The 12967-nt window shown below is 46.9% G+C and overlaps 1 protein-coding gene across 2 annotated transcripts in view; it reads left to right on the forward strand.

Moving 5' to 3' along the window:
• Positions 1-1834: 1834 nt before the first annotated feature.
• Positions 1835-12967, forward strand: part of LOC307221199 (gastric inhibitory polypeptide receptor-like) — a 76397-nt gene continuing 65264 nt past the window's right edge. For both annotated transcript variants that reach the window (XR_013841324.1, XM_079985573.1), the window contains exon 1: positions 1835-2022. The gene's annotated coding sequence lies outside the window, so the exon portion shown is untranslated. The remainder of the gene's footprint in view (positions 2023-12967) is intronic.

Raw genomic sequence — 12967 nt, forward strand, 5'->3', positions numbered from 1 at the left:
GCTCCTCTGGATGTTATTTCGAGAAAATCCTGGCCATTTCTGATGAAAAATAGACACAGTCGGAGTATATGGGAGGGGTTAGGATTTAATGCAAGATTGGTTTTTCATTTGCCACCGCTGCAGTTTAACAGCAGGAGTAGCCTGGTCGTTACTAGGAAAGGGATGAGTTCTGATTTAAAAGTTAAATTATTATTATTATTAAGTCGCCCAGATATAATATCATGCCAGGTGCTTAATTTGAACCCCTTAGTCAACCCCTTAGCCAACTTCGAAAGCTAAGGCTTAGGTCCTGGATAGCATTGCCAAAAAAATTAATTTAAACATAGCCAGACCTTACTTACCCAAATTTTGCCAGTATCGCCCAGCCTCCTAGGCTGCCATCCATGCTAATGATCCTAATTTTGAGAGCACTCTGTCTGCCTAATTAAAAAGTGCCGTCCTTTCATGGCCATTATAGCTGGGCATCCCTTTAATGCCCCATTACAGTTATACACAATCAGACAACACTCATCATTGGGCAGCTGTTGGGGGGAAACTTCTATTTTAATTGCTGGTTTTGAATCTCTTCTGATGGGTTCTAATTACTGCTTTTAACTAGTTTGTTTTCATCACTCTGTATTTTATAATGATGTTTTTAAGTATCGTAAGCCGCCTTGCATCCCAGCTTTGGAGGAAGGTGGAAGATAAGTACAGTGGTACCTCGGGTTAAGTACTTAATTCGTTCCGGAGGTCCATTCTTAACCTGAAACTGTTCTTAACCTGAAGCACCACTTTAGCTAATGGGGCCTCCTGCAGCTGCCGTACCACCGCTGCACGATTTCTGTTCTCATCCTGAAGCAAAGTTCTTAACCTGAGGTACTATTTCTGGGTTAGTGGAGTCTGTAACCTGAAGTGCCTGTAACCTGAAGCGTGTGTAACCCGAGGTACCACTGTACATTAAATCGGTGTAACTTGCAATAATCACACAACCCTTCTGATAATCTTACAGATGTACCTCTTCTAAGACAAAGATAATATGGCGAGTGGCTTTAATAAAACCGTTTTCTCTTTGAATTGTTGTCTGCAGCTTAAAAAAAGGAGGAAAAATAAAACCCAAAATCCTGCCATTGTATCATTTAAATCAGGGGTCAGCAAACTTTTTCAGCAGGGGGCCGGTCCACTGTCCCTCACACCTTGTGAGGGGCCGGACAATATTTTGAAAAATAATAATAAATGAAGGAATTCCTATGCCCCACAAATAACCCAGAGATGCATTTTAAATAAAAGGACACATTCTACTTGTATAAAAACACGCTGATTCCTGGACCATCCGCGGGCCGAATTGAGAAGGCGATTGGGCTGTATCCGGCCCCCGGGCCTTTGTTTCCCTACCCATGATTGAAATCGTTTTTGTGCACCGCTCTTAGGGAAACACTGCAAAAAATAAAAATAAAAAACGTCGTTGCTATTTCCATAGGACTTTGAAGAGAGCCAAATGTTTTGTCACCCTTTCCCCTGCTTTCTTTCTTTCTTTCTTTTTTATTTTCTCCCCCTGCCCTTTGCAAAGCAAACATCCCCAGCCTGCATCTCCAGCAATGGTAAACACAACAGAGAGCAATAAGGTTTTCCCTAGACGCCACCCATTCCCCCCCCCTTCCATTGCTGCTGCCTCAAAGTTGCTGGACGAGGCCTGGATTGCTTGTGCATCTCTGGATGAGGCCCCCACTCCTCAATCCAACGCAGCTGTGGGAACAGCTTCCAAGGGGCGCGGTGCGCAGTCAAGCCCTGGGGAGGGCATGGAGCACATCCCACGGTCCCCAGAGAGGAAGAGAAGTCGAGAGGAGCAGCCCAATGATGCTTCTTCGCCCCCATGCTTTTCCTCCCAGCAGCTGTCTCCTCTCTCTCCCCGCTCTTGAATCACCCACTCCTCCTGCCTTGACAAGGCGCCTTTTAACTCCAGAGCATCAGCAGAGAGGACTGCCAGATGCGCTGGGCTGCGGCTGGATGGCAGAGGAGCCAGGAAGCAATCGCTCACCTTAACAGGTAAGCCTGTCTGCTTTTCATCCTAGTAAACAAAGAGGCGGTTTGGGTTCACTGGTGTTTCTCCTTCCAGCAACAGGGTCCCGGGACTCTGTCCCCTCTGCTTTCTAGTTCGCTCGTCTGGGATCCTTTAATTTAGAGAGGAGGCGACTGGAATAATAACACTGGAATGCATGGAGGCTAAATGTTGGAAGGTTTGGGACTGTTGCAGGAATTTATGTATAGGTTGGGGGGGGGGGGGTTGCCCCTCCAGCAGATATCATCATGCACATGCAGCCCACTACCAAAACCAGCACAATCGCTTTTGGGACTTTTGTGATTTGTCCCCACAAAACACTTCATCGCAGTTTCTTCCTATCTATTCCAAGGGCCTTTGCTGCACGATACCAAATGTAAGAATTCACTGATAAATGTATCTATGTACTGGCTCACTGGGAAAACTTCAGAAATTCATATAGACCCGTGAGCTCAGCTGCTCAGCAGCCCCTCTGCCTGAGTGATAATCCCTGGCGTCCGGATACCTGAGTGCCAGACAGGGAGCCGTTCCAGAAAGAACAAACCCAGATGAAGACAAAAGGTTGTGATTAACTTGGCTGGGAAACAGGGAAATGTAAATATCTCTTTTGCTTCACTTGATGAGTGTTTGGTGGAGGGCAAGGAGAACCATGGGGCAGGGTCCAGGATGCTCAGATTACGGCCACCAGACCTCCCCTTTCATGATGTAACCGTGATGTATGAGTGATGTAGTTTGGGGGGGTGTAACATGGGGATGAGCAGCTAATAAAAGTTTGGGGGCTCTTTTGTTTGGGGCTCCCATCTTGTTCCACCTGGTGGCAGGTGGGAGTCCTGTGGCGACAGTCTTCAATAAAGACCAAGCCTACTGGCTGCTGTGTTGCTCTGGTCTTCCTGGCTGGCGTCCTTGTTTTTTTGTCCAAGGGAGCCCTCAGATTTCTCCGTTAACAGGACAAATAAAAGAAAGTTCTTCTTCGCTCAGTGCAGTGTTAAACTGTGGAACTCTCTGCCCCAGGAAGGAGCGAGGGACACTAATTAGGATGGCTTTAAAAGAGAATTAGACAAATTCATAGAGGAGAAAGCTAGCAGTGGCTATGAGCCACAAGGACGATGCTCTGACCCCAACAGTCAGAGGCAGAAATAGTTCTGAATACCAGTTGCTGGAGGGGAGAGGGCTCTTGTACTTGAATCCTGCCCTTGAAACCTCAATTACTTATTACTACTGCTTGTGGCACTGTGGGTTAAACCACAGAGCCTAGGGCTTGCCAATCAGAAGGACGGCGGTTCGAATCCCCGCAACGGGGTGAGCTCCCGTTGCTCGGTCCCTGCTCTTGCCAACCTAGCAGTTCGAAAGCACGTCAGAGTGCAAGTAGATAAATAGGTACCACTCCAGCGGGAAGGTAAACAGCATTTCCATGCGCTGCTCTGGTTTGCCAGAAGTGGCTTAGTCATGCTGGCCACATGACCTGGAAGCTGTACACCGGCTCCCTCGGCCAATAAAGCAAGATGAGCGCCACAACCCCAGAGTGGGTCACGACTGGACCTAATGGTCAGGGCTCCCTTTACCTTTACCTTACTGCTTGGTTCTCTTAAATAAGGTTATGTTTAAAACTTTTTTGAGTTTCTGCCCTGTTTTGGGTTTGTTTGAAATGTTAAAACCTCAATTCTTATCACTACTGCTCGATTCTCTCAAATAGAATCTCAAACTTGTCATTGAGGTTTTCATACCTTTTTTGTAAACTCGAGGAAGCATTTCCAGCCCGGCTCTTGGGCTTGTTTGATATCACTTAAAATCTTACAATTTCTTCATTTCCTTCTGAGGAAACTGATTAGTTCAGTGAAACGAGTTTTGTAGCCGGCATCTCGTTAAGTTTCTGTTTAATTCTAGTTTATTTTTTTGTTATTCGATAGTCGATTACTTCTCGTTTCAGGGATTTTCACGGGATTTTCTTTTGTTCTGTGTAATTTCTTGGTTCCGTGGCTGTCTTTTTTTCACTGAATCCTGCCCTTGGCCTGATTCAGCATCCCCTCCTTCTGTTCTCATGTTAGTTCTTTGCTGTAGACCAATGTTTCCCAAACTTGCGTCTCTTAACTGTTTTTGGACCACAACTCCCATCACCTTTAGCTAGCAGGACCAGTGGTCAGGGGTGATGGGAAGTGTAGTTCAAAAACAGCTGGAGACCCAAGTCTGCTCTAGCTTGGAACTTTTTATAAAGGCCCTTTCGGCGTGGGGTTGCCAACTTTCTTGAAGCCAGCTGTTCCTATCCCTTGAACTGCAGCAACTTCATTTCACAGGTGGTTAGAGAGATTTGCTCTTCTCTGGGACGTGGGTGGCGCTGTGGGTTAAACCACAGAGTCTAGGGCTTGCTGATCAGAAGGTCGGCGGTTCGAATCCCCACGACAGGGTGAGCTCCCATTGCTTGGTCCCTGCTCCTGCCAACCTAGCAGTTCGAAAGCACCTCAAAGTGCAAGTAGATAAATAGGTACCACTCTGGCGGGAAGGTAAATGGCGTTTCCGTGCGCTGCTCTGGTTCGCCAGAAGCGGCTTAGTCATGCTGGCCACATGACCCGGAAGCTGTACACCGGCTCCCTCGGCCAATAAAAGCGAGATGAGCACCGCAACCCTATGGCCTGAAAGGTTTCTGAAGATCTATTAGAGCAGGCATAGGCAAAGTCGGCCCTCCAGATGTTTTTTGGGACTACAACTCCCATCATCCCTGACCACTGGTCCTGTTAGCTAGGGATGATGGGAGCTGTAGTCCCAAATCATCTGGAGGGCCGAGTTTGCCTATGCCTGGATTAGAGAAAGAAGAGGGTGGTTGTTGTTTTTTCCTGATTGGCAAGCAATCTTTTGTTTTGTGTGGCAGAGGAAATACAATTTTGGGAGGAGGGTGTGAAACTACCCCTGACTGGTTGCCAGGCGGAAGGTGATTTGGGCAGCTTTCATGTTGCAAACTGTTGTCTAGCCCCAGAAGATTTCAAATAGGCACTGTATTGATAATGACAGATGGACACAAGTTTCAAAACTCCTTTGGAAAGCACCCAAAGGTTGGCTCTGAAATTCTATGATTTGATGAAAAAGCTGCAAGGATCAATTGGAACACAATAATGGAATCTTTGCTATGACCCTGACTTTGATCCTAGAATTTGGAAATAAGTCCTGTTGATTTCTGTGGAGCTTCTCATTATTGAAGGGGCAACCAAGGCGGTTTTTGGGTGGGGGTGTCAAAGGGAAGGCCACAACTTTTATTTATTTTTTAAAATTAATATATGGGAAATGCCTTTAACAGCAGCTGCTTCTGATACGAACAGTGGAAGCTTTTCATAGAATATAAAAGGGACTTGGCTGAGATGGCAAAGTTGAGGTGTTTAATTGGAGAAAAATTATTACTGACATTTATTAAGGATTGGAAATTTCTTGTGGACTTTTTGTGTGAAGGAGAAAATGAAGATGAGAAAAATACTGGTTTATAGAAGGTAGAATGGATGGATCTTATGGACTGAATACTATATTTAGCTGCAGGACAGAGAGCTGGAAATCTTTTTCTCTTTTTTTCTCTTTCCTCTTTTGCTTTGTCTCTCCTCTGGTCTTCCTTTTTCTTGTCTCTTTTCTGCCTTTGTTTTGTTTTTTTAAACATTAAGTAGCTGTTTTATATCAGTATATTATAAAAATATTCTTTGTCATGGGCATTCATTTTGAATGACCCACATATCTCCACCCACTACATTCATAATTTTATTTATATATATATATATATATTTTTAAGATTCTGAGGGAGTTGTCATTTCATTATATTTTTATGAGATGGGCCACGATGTGCTCAGGATAACAGAAGCCACCCCTCCATAGGACCTGCACTGAATCTCTGAATAACTGTCAATGAATAAATGAAGAAAGAAGAAGTAGCTTTTCACAGAACGAAGAAAAGCATTCCCATCAAAGGATATCTTTGTGAAGCCAACTGCTATTAAAGGCAGAGGAGCAGGAATAAGGAAAAAGAGTTGGCAACCCTATGCGAGGGGAGCAGCTGTGCGTCCTTAAGGCTGAAAATACGCCAAATTTTCTCGCAAGCTAAGGCTTGCTTCTGAGTAAAACTGTTGAGGACACGCAGGATCATTTCCTTTCCTTCTGTTTGGTTTTGCAGATTATCTCCATGTAAAAGAAAGCGCACAGGGCTGTTTCTGATCCTTATAATATCCTGGTTTCTGGCCAGGCCGTCTCTCCTTCTTTTAATCAAATAAAAAGGTATTTTTATTTAGTTTATACATGAGGAGGAGCAGACAGACCAGGTCTGCGTCAGAAGCCTAGGGAGCCGGAAGGGAGAGAGAAGGATGAGGGAAGAGGGAAGAGGAGGCCGGTGGCAAAGTCCTGGTTTGGGACAAGAGAGTTTGACCTCCGAAGTTTCCTGATGGAGAATAGAAGGGAAGAAATGGAGGCAATGAGAGATTTTACTTTCTTGGGCTCCATGATCACTGCAGATGGTGACAGCAGCCCCGAAATTCAAAGACGCCTGCTTCTTGGAAGAAAAACAATGACAAACCTAGACAGAATCTTAAAAAGCAGAGACATCACCTTGCCAACAAAGGTCCATATAGTTAAAGCTATGGTTTTCCCAGTAGTGATATATGGAAGTGAGAGCTGGACCATAAAGAAGGCTGATCGCCAAAGAATGGATGCTTTTGAATTCTGGTGCTGGAGGAGACTCTTGAGAGTCCCATGAATTGCAAGAAGATCAAACCTCTCTATTCTGAGTGCTCACTGGAAGGACAGATCCTGAAGCTGAGGCTCCAAGACTTTGGCCACCTCATGAGAAGAGAAGACACCCTGGAAAAGACCCTGATGTTGAGAAAGATTGAGGGCACAAGGAGAAGGGGACGAGAGAGGACGAGATGGTGGGACAGTGTTCTCGAAGCCGCCAGCATAAGTTTGACCAAACTGCGGGAGGCAGTGGAAGACAGGAGTGCCCGGCGTGCTCTGGTCCAGGGGGTCACGAAGAGTCGGACACGACTAAACAACAACCAGAGCTGTGCCATCTTCCAACGCCTCACTGCTTGTCCCTGGCACCTGCGGATACTACCTTACTCTCATACCCTCCAAGTGTCCCTATTTTCCAGGGACAGTTCGACTCTTTGTGACCCCCTGGACCAGAGCACGCCAGGCACTCCTGTCTTCCACTGCCTCCTGCAGTTTGGTCAAACTCATGCTGATAGCTTCGAGAACACTGTCCAGCCATCTCGTCCTCTGTCGTCCCCTTCTCCTTGTGCCCTCCATCTTTCCCAACATCAGGGTCTTTTCCAGGGAGTCTCCTCTTCTCATGAGGTGGCCAAAGTATTGGAGCCTCAGCTTCAGGATCTGTCCTTCCAGTGAGCACTCAGGGCTGATTTCCTTCAGAATGGAGAGGAGACCATGTCATTACCGAGGAGGCAGGTTTAGTCGTTGTTTGAGGACTATCCCTGCCTCCAGGTCTGGTCCTGACCGGAAGGATACAGTAATCAGCAAGGGAAACCCACATGACCTGAAAGTGTTGCTGTGCAATGCCAGGTCAATGGTGAATAAAACCACTGCCATCCACGACCTGATTGTGGATGGAGGATTTGACCTGGCATGTGTGACAGAGACCTGGTTGGATGAGGCAGATGGGCCTCTCCTTGCCGCTGCTTGCCCACCAGGTTTCTCTTACGCACAGCAACCCAGGTCATGTGGGCGGGGAGGGGGGGTTGCAGCGATTTTTAGGAAGTCATTAGTCTGCACCAGGCGTCCTATTGGGAAGACCCAGTTTTCTGAGTGCATGTTCTGGAAGTTGGGCAATAGGGGCAGTACAGGATTCCTACTGGTGTACCGACCTCCCCGCTGCACCAAGGATTCCCTGCCCGAGCTGCTTCAGGTCGTGGCGGATATACTCCTGGAGACACCTAGCTTGGTTGTCCTGGGGGATTTTAACATCCATGCCGACACGACCTTACAAGGGGCAGCTCGGGACTTCGTGGAAAGCATGGCCTCCATGGGGCTGTCCCTGAATAAGTCTGGCCCAACTCATAGCCACGGACATGCCTTAGACTTGGTGTTTACCTCTACGGATGTTGGTGATCTGACATTAACTAAAAGCGAAACAAAAGAAGTGCCATGGTCAGATCACTACCTGGTGCAACTGGACTTCTCCGCAACCCTTCCCCTCCGCAGGGAGGTGGGACCGATTCGGATGGTCCGCCCCCGCCACTTAATGGATCCAATTGGCTTCCAGAGAGTGGTAGGGGATGCTTTATCCCAAGTTGATGGCCTTTCAGCTGATTCCCTGGTGGCACGCTGGAATGCGGAGTTAACCAGGGCTATTGACTGTCTGGCTCTGAAGTGCCCTCTCCGATTGCATGGAGCCCGGACAGCCCCGTGGTTCTCCCCGGAGCTGAGGGTGATGAAACAATCGTTGAGACGGCTAGAGCGCCGGTGGCGGAAAACTCATTCTGAATCAGACCGGACACGGGTTAGAGCTCAACGTCGAGCCTACCAAGTGGCAATGGCGACGGCGAAGAGGGCCTTCTTCGCCGCCTCCATTGCATCTGCAGAAAACAGCAGCAGGAGACTTTTTCAGGTGGTTCGCAGTTTATCGGAACCACCTGTACCACCGGGGCCTGGTAGGGACCCCAAGATCTCCTGCAATGCTTTTGCAAAGTTTTTTGCAGATAAAATCGCTCAGATTCAGAAGGAAGTAGACTCCACAGTGGGAGCAGGGCCAGGGCGGGAGAGTGCTAGAGTTCTGTCTGGTCCTGTTATATGGGATCAATTCCAATCTGTTACCTCCGAGGATGTGGACAGGCTGCTTGGACGAGTGAAACCGACCACCTGTCTTCTTGATCCTTGCCCATCCTGGCTGATAAAAGCGAGCCGGGAAGGGCTGGGCGATGGGCTTTGCGGGGTGGTGAATGCTTCCCTCTGTGAGGGAGCCTTCCCAGACCCGCTGAAAGAGGCGGTCATTAAACCGCTTCTTAAAAAAACATCTTTAGACCCGGCCAATTTGGCCAACTATCGCCCAGTCTCAAATCTGCCATTCTTGGGCAAGGTGATTGAGCGGGTGGTTGCTGAACAACTCCAAGCACGCCTGGAGGAAACGGACCATTTGGATCCCTTCCAATCGGGATTCAGGCCTCACCATGGGACTGAAACTGCCTTGGTCGCGCTGGTTGATGATCTCCGGCGGGCTAGGGACAAAGGTGAGAGCTGTTTCCTAGTTCTGCTGGATCTCTCAGCGGCCTTTGACACCATCGACCATAACATCCTTCTGGACCGTCTAGAGGGGCTGGGAGCTGGGGGCACTGTTATACAGTGGTTCCGCTCCTTCCTCCTGGGCCGTGTTCAGAAAGTGGTGGTGGGGGATGAGTGTTCAGACCCTTGGGCCCTCACTTGTGGGGTACCTCAGGGTTCCGTCCTCTCCCCCATGCTTTTTAACATCTATATGAAGCCGCTGGGAGAGATCATCAGGGGGTTTGGACTGGGTGTTCATCAGTATGCAGATGACACCCAGCTCTACCTCTCCTTTAAATCAGAACCAGTGAAGGCGGTGAAGGTCCTGTGTGAGTGCCTGGAGGCGGTTGGAGGTTGGATGGCGGCTAACAGATTGAGGTTGAATCCTGACAAGACAGAAGTACTGTTTTTGGGGGACAGGAGGCGGGCAGGTGTGGAGGATTCCCTGGTCCTGAATGGGGTAACTGTGCCCCTGAAGGACCAGGTGCGCAGCCTGGGAGTCATTTTGGACTCACAGCTGTCCATGGAGGCGCAGGTTAACTCTGTGTCCAGGGCAGCTGTCTACCAGCTCCACCTGGTACGCAGGCTAAGACCCTACCTTCCCGCGGACTGTCTCGCCAGAGTGGTGCATGCTCTGGTTATCTCACGCTTGGACTACTGCAACGCGCTCTACGTGGGGCTACCTTTGAAGGTGACCCGGAAACTGCAATTAATCCAGAATGCGGCAGCTAGACTGGTGACTGGGAGTGGCCGCCGGGACCACATAACACCGGTTCTGAGAGATCTGCACTGGCTCCCAGTACGTTTCCGAGCACGATTCAAAGTGTTGGTGCTGACCTTTAAAGCCCTAAACGGCCTCGGTCCTGTATACCTGAAGGAGCATCTCCACCCCCATCGTTCAGCCCGGACACTGAGATCCAGCGCCGAGGGCCTTCTGGCGGTTCCCTCATTGCGAGAAGTGAGGCTACAGGGAACCAGGCAGAGGGCCTTTTCGGTAGTGGCGCCCGACCTGTGGAACGCCCTCCCATCAGATGTCAAAGAGATAAAGAATTACCTGACATTCAGAAGACATCTTAAGGCAGCCCTGTTCAGGGAAGTTTTTAATATGTAATGCTGTATTGTTTTTAACACTGATTGGGAGCCGCCCAGAGTGGCTGGGGAAACTCAGCCAGATGGGCGGGTTATAAATAATAAATTATTATTATTATTATTATTGATCTTCTTGCAGTCCATGGGACTCTCAAGAGTCTCCTCCAGCACCTTAATTCAGAAGCATCAATTCTTTGGCGATCCAGCTCTCACTTCCATACATCACTACTGGGAAAACCATAGTTTTAACTATACGGACCTTATGTGTGGGGTATAAATAGTAAAATTATAATGATGGAATGGCCTTCTTTATGGTCCAGCTCTGATATTGGTGCCCAAATAAGATTCAGTTTCCGGTCAAATCAGCTTCTGTACATGAAACTGGAATGCCAACTTGCCCTTTGCTTCTGGGAGCAAAATGTCTTGAACTGGCTCTGTTTGGAATTACGGGGAGAAGACGACACACGACTTGCCTTGTTGTCCCTTCCCTGTTTCCTCTGTCCTGCCGCTGCGCCCCTAATGTGCCCAGCCGGATGAGGCCGGCCCCCTCCTGTTTTAAAGTGCATTGCGGAGAAGTGAGCATCGATTTCCAATTTTTACTTCCTCCTGACAGCTTTTAGCCAAGTAAACATCGCTGAGCGCGGAAACAAGACACTGACAGCTTGTGGATAAATGCCTGAGGGCTTCTTTCGCATCCTGAAAAGCGAAAGGAGGAGGAGAAGCGGAGTGCGGCCCAGTGGTTAGAGCAGCCTTCGCCAGCCTGCTTTTGGCTGCTTGGGACCACAGCACACAGCCAAAGCTGGTGGAGAGCAACTGGTTGGAGGGAGTCGGTCTCTCAAGGCATCTCACTAAGCACACACTTTTGGCGGGTTCCCGTGAGAACCTTACGGAACAGCAGCTGACAGCATGAGAAGTCTAGGGCCTATTTTTAGGGCACTTAGTTTTGAACATCCCTCTGTGGCCTAGGAATATAGGGGCAAGGGGACTCGGGCTGGAAGGAAGTGGATTAGCTGCAGAAAAGGACCCAAAAGGAGCCCAGATTTTGGGAACTGGCAATAGCAGCCTGCATAAACCTCTGCCCAACAGGGGAGTGTCGGTTAAATTCCAGGTGACCCATTTATTCTGATCTGTTTGCAGGGAGGTTAGACAAAGCTGAGTCATGCAAGCGTCACCCACACTTTCTGGTGCATTTCCTTGTCGCTTGTTGTTGTTGTTAGTCGTGTCCGACACTTCGTGACCCCATGGACCAGAGCACGCCAGGCAATCCTGTCTTCCACTGCCTCCCGCAGTTTGGTCAAACTCATGCTGGTAGCTTCAAGAACACTGTCCAACCATCTCGTCCTCAGTCGTCCCCTTCTCCTTGTGCCCTCCATCTTTCCCAGCATCAGGGTCTTTTCCAGGGAGTCTTCTCTTCTCATTTTTTTTTTTTTTTTATAATCTTTTTTATTAGGTCTCATTTGTTACACACACACAAAGAAAAGACAAAACCATTTAAGACAACAACTAATACAAAAAAGGAAAGATTTACATTAAGCCCAATACTTATTAAATTAAATAACAGAAAAAAGTGACAAAAGAAAGCACCAAAACAATGAAAAAAAGAAAAAGATAAATAAAATAAAAATAAACTGATACATAAACACATACTTGCTGACTTCCTTCCCTCCTGATTTCGGGTTCTTAATTTTAAAAGTTTCATTTTTACAGCTGATGTTGGATTATTTGATCTATCTATTACATCGAAAGTTTCATAACAAGCCTGCTATATTTGGTAGGTTACTATAGTTACCTTCAATATATCTCATATATTTAATCCAGTCGTTATTTAACTTTGTATTCTTTTGGTTTCTAATTCTCTGCGTCATTTTAGCTAGTTCGACGAAGTTATATAGTTTCGTTTGCCATTCCCTCATCGTTGGTATATTTCTGTTTTTCCAATTTTGAGCAATTAACATTCTGGCCGCTGCTGTTGAGTATTGAAATAAGACTCTATCTTCTTTCTTAATTTCTTCTCCGATGACACCTAATAGGAAGGCCTCTGGCTTTTTCGGGAATGTATATCTCAATATTTTTTTTAATTCATTATATATCGTATCCCAAAATTTTTTTATTTCCTCACATGTCCACCACATGTGTATGAAATTGCCTTCTTTTGTTTTACATTTCCAGCAGGCCTTATTTCCAGTTTTGTACATCCTACTTAGCTTCTCTGGTGTAATATACCATCTATATATCATCTTCTCTAGATTTTCTCTAATTGCAACACTCGCCGTGAATTTTATTCCTTCCTTCCACAATTTTGACCATTTTTCATATTCTATGTTGTGCCCCAGATCTATCGCCCATTTTACCATAACATCCTTAATTTCTTCATCTTTTGTGTCCCAATCCAGTAATAAATTGTACATTTTGGATAGTAATTTAAATTTATTTTCTATTATTTCAATTTGAAATTTTGATTTCTTTTCATTCATTCCAATTTTTTTATCTTTTAACCAAATCGCATTAATTTGATGGTACTGTAACCAGCTTGTCAACTTTCCCTTCAACTCCTCATATGGCTTTAATTTCCAGCTGTCTTCCGCTCTTATCAGTAAATCTTCATATGTT

The sequence above is a fragment of the Podarcis cretensis genome (genome assembly GCF_951804945.1).
Source record: "Podarcis cretensis genome assembly, chromosome: 8".
Classification (NCBI taxonomy): Eukaryota; Metazoa; Chordata; class Lepidosauria; order Squamata; family Lacertidae; genus Podarcis; species Podarcis cretensis.